At 39.4% G+C, this 6,969-nt stretch overlaps 1 pseudogene; it reads right to left on the bottom strand.

Moving 5' to 3' along the window:
• Positions 1–5,685: 5,685 nt before the first annotated feature.
• On the bottom strand, positions 5,686–6,383 carry LOC118839388 (annotated as a pseudogene).
• Between the last annotated feature and the right edge of the window lie 586 nt (positions 6,384–6,969).

Here is a 6,969-nt window from a genome sequence, read left to right as displayed (position 1 = left end):
CCTATTACCATTATTCCATTCATTCAATCATCCATCTATCCATCTTTTTTTGTGTCTTGTAACTAAGAGAATTGAACCTCTCTTTATTCAGAAATTGTAATAATTTATGCAGATAAGTGAGTCTTTAAGTCTACAAGAAGAAAGACTTTGATCACCAAATATACATTTATTCCTTCCACATCATGACTTTCTCCATCATGGTTTAGATATATTGTAGACTGGCATAAGAAATTAAATGGGAATTTGGGGGGAGATTAGCAGAAGCCATAGGCGACATATGAAGGCCAGCAGACAACACGGAAAAATTTAGAAACTCAGAAATGCATAAAATAGATGTCTGTTATTGTATAATATCAACCCAAATTTTACAATAAAGTATTGTAATAACTCCATAAAAGAAAAAGAAAAAAATTCAGACTTCTTCTCTGGTACAAAAGGAGGGCCAAAAAATTTTACACAGATTTTCCAGATTGCAGGACGGAGTGGGGTGAGGCGTACACCCCTAATCACCCCTACCACCCCCACCCCCCTGTGATATAGAAGGGATAACTGTATACTATAAACAAAAAGGAGGGTGAGTGTTTAAGCTTAGTTAACAATTTTAAGCACTTTAGAAGGACCAATTTACATGAAATTACATATAAATTATGTGTGTATATATGCATATATGTATAAGTATATATAAACTACATACATACATATATGTAAACCACACATGTATATACATATATGTGTATATATACACATCATATATACACATACATATACATGCATGCACATGTATATAGCCACTCTGGGTTCTGAGGTTCAGGGCTATTTTTATACTAGTTCTAGACATTAGCATTCCAGCCTTTAGTCAATGAAATAACTAGTGAGAATGGGAGTCTAGACTGAAGGGGGAAAAAATAAAACTGGTGGAACTAGTCCTGCTTTCCTAATGTACTCACTCCTCCATTTTCCTTGAAAATTATTTGGGTGGTTTAAGGTTAAGGAATCATCTGCCAGAAGTGAGAGGTGGAGAGGACTAGTGTGCTGAGCAGAACCATGTGTATTTCTAGGGCAATCCTACAAAAAGGGAAAATCTCTTGGATTTAAGAAGATTGCTTTGGAAAGAAACTTGCAAGATTTATTTGGAGGGGTACAATCATTTTGCCACCTGCACTAAGTCTGACTCTAAGTCTAGACCAGACTCCTCTTGGGTGAAAGGGAAGCAGACAATTCCCAGACTTGAAATAAATCTTTAATATTACCTAGATGCCCTTCTCCCCTTAACAAAGGGTTCAGTACTGGGATTATCTCAGGAGGTAAAGGTGTGCTAGAGCCAGATTGTATCCCCTCCTGTGAGCCTATTATTAAATTTTCAGTGTGAGTGTTTACACCTCATAATTAGTAAATGCTACAAATCAGGACTTGATTTATTGATCTATTGATTGCCTGGGCTTAAGAAAGTGATGAAAAAATGTTAATAAAATGAATTAAGCTTAAAAATATGTTCAGTACATCCATTTGCGGCAGGGAGGGGTGTTAACTATTTGCCAGCACATTCCTGCTTAGGGGTGTCTCAGATGGAACTGAGCCAGCCATATTTTGATGGCATTCTCTTCTTGTGGGACTGCAGTGATTCAGGTCATTGGGATAAGGCCCAAAGGGTTTGCCAAGCAGATGAGATGCACTTACCAAAAATGGTAGTAGTGTCTCTTCCCAGAGAGAGAAATCTCCTGTGCTTCAAATCAGATAGCACCTTATTTAAAGCTTTGGTCTTTAGACTAAAGTGATAAATTCATTCTGCAGGAGTACTAGCCTAGAAGGAAAAACTCATGCTGTATTTCTAGACTTTAGAAGTACAATAGCCACACAGGCTTTTGCTTTTATGAGATGTGTTGTTCTTTCTTTGTCAGTAGTGGAAGGGTCTACCTTGTAATTGGGAAGGATACAGGGCTTGTCTTACCCTCTCATATGGAGCAGCCTGAAAGAATGTTAGCTATGCCTTCCTTTCAGTTCCCAGAGTGCCAAACCTGGCTAGCAACATACTAGTAGGGAATGATGCCAACCATGTTTTTAAAAAATTATATCAACTTTGTAGGGTAGTGTGATATTGGTTGCTAATTTCTGTAGGAGGAAGGAGCTTCTATTGCAGATTTGATTAGAAAAGATTCCCAGAAAATTAAAGCTAAAAAATACTCAAAATCAGTTGTGTTCTGGTAAATGTTTAACAACTGGCTCTCAGAAGAAAAAAAAAGTAGGCTCAAAGCCCTTTTAAGTTTAATCTGCATTATTAACATTTTTGCCATCACTTTCATAAGTCTAGACAATCAACAAAAAAGTAACTCAAATCTTGATTTGTTGCATTTGCAGATTTCTGAGTTGTAAATACTGTGCACTGATCATTTTTGAACTAGTAATACCATTACTAGTGGTATTACTAGAGATCAAAGAAAAGGGAAAAAGACCTGCTTGTACAAAAATATTTATAGCAGATGTTTTTGTGGTGGCAAAGAATTAGAAGTGGAGGGACTGCCCATCAATTGGGGAATGGCTGAACAAGTTGTGGTATATGATTGTGATAGAATACTATTGTGTTACAAGAAATGACAAGGAGGATGGGTTCAGAAAAAATTATGTGAAACCATACAAAGTGAAGTGAGCAGAATCAGGAAGACATTGTACACAGTAACAGCAATATTTTGAGCATGATCAACAGCAAAAGACTTAGCTACTCTGATCAAAACAAAGATCCTAGACAATTCTAAAAGATGCATGATGAAAAATGCTATTCACCCTCAGAGACAGAACTGATAAACTCTGAGTGCAGATTGAAGCATACTTTTTTTTTTACTTTCTTTATTTTTCTTTTTTTTGTGTGTGCATTTTCTTTTGCAACATGTCTAATGTGGAAATATGTTCTGCATGACTTTACATTGGGGAGGAATTGGGAGAATTTGGAACTCATTTTTTTAAAAGTAAATGTCAGAAAAATTTTTTACACATAATGGGGAAATATTTAACCAAATAAACAAAAAAAAATTATAGCATATAATGATCACTATGGCTTCTTAGGCCGTAAAGGTCACACAGGCATAGTCAAACAGATTTATTATCTCATGCTTCCTTCAGTTAACATTGAACAAACTAAATTAGAACAAATTAGTAAACAGACTGTTACAAATTTAAACACTGAATTTGAAAAATCCTTTGCTTACAAAATGACAAGGCTATATTTTAAAGAAGCCATAATGAGCTAATTGAGAGGAAGGGATTTATGTGTCACAAAGATAAACAAAAGTTTGACATCGGGGAAATTCTTCCACAAATCTTTTTGAGGTTTTAAAGATGCTGTATTCCCTTCTTTTTGTTTGGTCTCTTGTCTCAGAACTGTCAAAAGTCTTCCGCTTAATACTATCATTCCATGAGTAAGGTTTTAGCCAGATGAGGCTAATATTAACAGGAAACAGGCTTCAGTTAGCCAAATGTTCCAGGAGGGATGGCATAATAACATTTAATAAAAGGACATCAAAAAATTATCTTAATACTCTCTCTTATTTAAGGCAGAGGAGACAAAGTAAGCAGCTGGCTAGGGCAGAAGGTAGAGAATAAATGAAAGTCACTCTTAAGTGCATATTTTTAGTATTTCAAAGATTCTGATTTAATTGGTATGGCTATTCCATTCATTAATCCCCATTGTGACTTGGTAGACTATCTTAGAGAATTTCAGGGCCTGAAATATGCATAATTTTGAGACCAAGTCAGTGGCAGATGAAATCTTTAGTGGAAAGACAGCTAGATTTGGAGTCAGATGATCTGAGTTTGAAATGCTGTTCTGTCTTTCCTTACCTGTGGAGGGTAAGTCACATAACCTCTCTGTTGAATTAATTAGCCTCCAAGGTCCCTTCTGTTCTAAAGCTATGCTCTTATGAGTCCCTTAACTTAGTAAGGCTGGTTCCAAGTCTGTTCTCAAATCTGGATTTGAAGCTTTTCCAGCTTGGTAAAATCTACCAGAGAGAATTTATCTCTTCCTGCCACAACCTTTGAAAGCCCAGGTTAATTTTTTTTAAACCCACCTGTTAAAAATGTCATAAAATCTTACTCTCCTTGGCTGTTTCTCTTACCAAGATACTCAATCTCCCAACTCCAGTCCTTTTTAGTTGGCTATACTCCATACCTAGAATGTTCTCCCTCAACATCTCTGCCCCCTGGCTTCCTTCAAGACTCCAGTAAAATCCCACCTTCTCCAAGAGACACTTTACCTGTTCCCCTTGATGTTAATGCCTTCTCTCTCAGGTTACTTCCAATTTACCTTGTCTGTATCTTGATTGCACATGCTTACATTGTCTCCCCCTTTAGAATGTGAGCTCCTTGAGAGCAAGAACTGGGTTTTTTCTTTTCTTTGTATCCCCAGCACTGAGCACATTACTTAGTGCCTGGGAAATATTTAATAGATGTCTGTTTACTGATGAAGATATTTTATCTTGTAATAAATCAAATCGAATGTGTTACAGTGACAATTCAAAGATTGCTCTGCAACATAGCTCCCTGAGGATACAATTTTTCTTATCTTACTTAGGTAATGTGTTAAAATTGAAAAAGCACTGATTTGAGAATAAAAAAAAGCTGGGGTTCTAATCCTTCCTCAGACACTTACTAGCTGTGTGACTATGGGCAAATCACTGAATTTCTGTTTGCCACCGTTTTCTTATTTGTAATTTGGAGGACATAATGTTTGTAATACCTCCTTCCTGCATAGTGTTGTTGTAAGGAAAGTTCATTGTAGACTTTATAATCGCTGCATAAATGTGAGCTGTTGTTGATGCTGAGCCGATGCCTTGTTCCAGCTTGGCCTTAGAGACATTCACATTTGAAGCAGGGAGAGGGCAATATTTAATCCCAAAGAAGAGTAGGATTTCGAGACCTATAATACTTGGGTGGAAGAGACCACTTTTGGCCAGAATCCCTTTCCCTATTCTTTCCCAACTCAAGTCACATCATGTAAGCAATTGCCTACTCATAAGATCAGTCCTGCACAATCTCCCATCATGGTGTAAGAGCTTAGTTACTTAAGCATCAATAATTGTAATAGAAAACTAAACTTAGTGCAGCAATGATGACCTAATAACATATTGTTGTAGCTCTTTCTCTAACTGTAATAAGCTTATCTTAACGGAATACCAATAACTGCCGAAAACCAATTAAAGTCAGACTTAAGTAGGAATCAATAAATGTTTATTTGTTTGTATGGAAATTATCTGTGCAAATCATGTTTTAACTAGGTACATACTGAGAATTAACATTAGGGATCCAAACTAGATAAGGAAAACAAAAATGCTGTGCTTATAGATCTAAGTATCCAAGGCCAAATGATGCCCCCACCTGAGAGAAAAGGACATCAAGGCAGGAAGGCCCCATTACCCATCCCCAAACCTGAGCCAATTTTTTTTTTGGCCTGTGTAAGACTTTTTTTTAGTACATGGGCAGCTGAAATGGCCAGGACACATCAAGAGTCCTGTGGGAGGCCAGTGGAGGGTGGAGGGGCCAGAGGTGGGTGGTTAATGGCATACTTAGAACAGTCTGAGTGCCAGCAGGGCCTTTAGCAGGTGCTGGTGGATCCCAAATGGGCAGAGGTCCCCCCATGCCCATCCCACCTCCTAGCTGGGGGGGACTTCTCTAATGCCCTAAAGCCCAATAGGGTGGAGCTGGTTGGAGCCATGCAGCTGGGAGGGGTCAGCTGCTTAGACATGGGCCAGGATTGGGAACCATGGTCCCTTGATGCTGAGGGGGCTAGGAGGAGGGTGTCCAGTCATTCGAAGCCTCTGGCTCAGGAGTGATCTCTTCACTTATTCTTCTGGAGGTGAGTCATGCCTGCTTTGGTTGCTTCCCAGGTCAGATTGGCTGCTGTGTCCAGGGCTTGTCCACTCAGGTCAGTCACCAGGCTGTCCATGGAAGCCTGGTGCCTCAGGAAGATGGGGTGGATCAGGCAATGGTACAGGATCTGGGAGCCATTTCAGGCCACTGGAAGCATGCACCATAGCAAGAAGGCACACTTCCCTGCATAGTAGAAGGGGAACCAGAAAAGGAAGATGTCAGAGAAGAACTCAGCCAGGCCAAAAATGCTGTATACCACCCAGTATGTTAGCCAGATGGTATCATCATCTTTGTTGGGGCTTTCAATGGCCTTGATGGAGGCATATGCTGGGTAGATGAATCCAATGAGATTGCAGAGCAGAGAGGCACCATAGCCAAATATGAGATAGAGGGCCAAGAAAGCAATGGAACCTGTAGCCAGGTAGTACTTTTTTGACACTGGTGATCTCTTCCAGCTTCCCCAGCAAATCGGTGACAATGTTTTTCTGCTCCAGGAACCTCTGGAAGCACTGCTTCAAGCTACCCATGGCTCCTGGGACCGAGGGGGGAGGAGAGGGAACAGAGGATGACTGGACCTGGGTCTGAGGGGCGACCACCAGGGCTCCTCCGCTGCTCTGCAGCCATGCTGGTGGCATCTCCCTCTCCAGGCTCCCAGGACCTCCACTCCTCCGGTCCCTTGGTCCCTCCCCTTACTTCCCTCCCACCTCATGGTCCTGCAACTGCTGGGGACCCTGAGCCAATTTTTTACAAATCTGTGTTATATGTATGTAAAATGTGTTCTCATAGACTTTAATGAACATATGTCTCTATTGAATATTCATAATAAAGTGATCATGACTTCTTAATTAATCAACTCTTGAACACTGCAATTCCATGACCATTTAATTTTGTTGCTGTTGTTCTGAACACCACCCTCTTCTTTTGATTTGACCATATAATTTGTTGTAACTGTAACCTGCAACCCCCTGAGTTCCCATCTTATCTGATATCCCATATTTCATTCAGCTATCTGATATGCAAATGTTAAGTACCTTCCTACTGTATATAGGACACTCTGCTAAGCTTTGGATGGATAAAAAGATTAGATTAAGACATGATATTTTATAGTCTAGT

The sequence above is a fragment of the Trichosurus vulpecula genome, chromosome 2 (genome assembly GCF_011100635.1).
Source record: "Trichosurus vulpecula isolate mTriVul1 chromosome 2, mTriVul1.pri, whole genome shotgun sequence".
Taxonomy (NCBI): domain Eukaryota; kingdom Metazoa; phylum Chordata; class Mammalia; order Diprotodontia; family Phalangeridae; genus Trichosurus; species Trichosurus vulpecula.
Note: the sequence above shows the minus strand (reverse complement) of the source record. Positions and strands in the feature narration are given on the sequence as shown.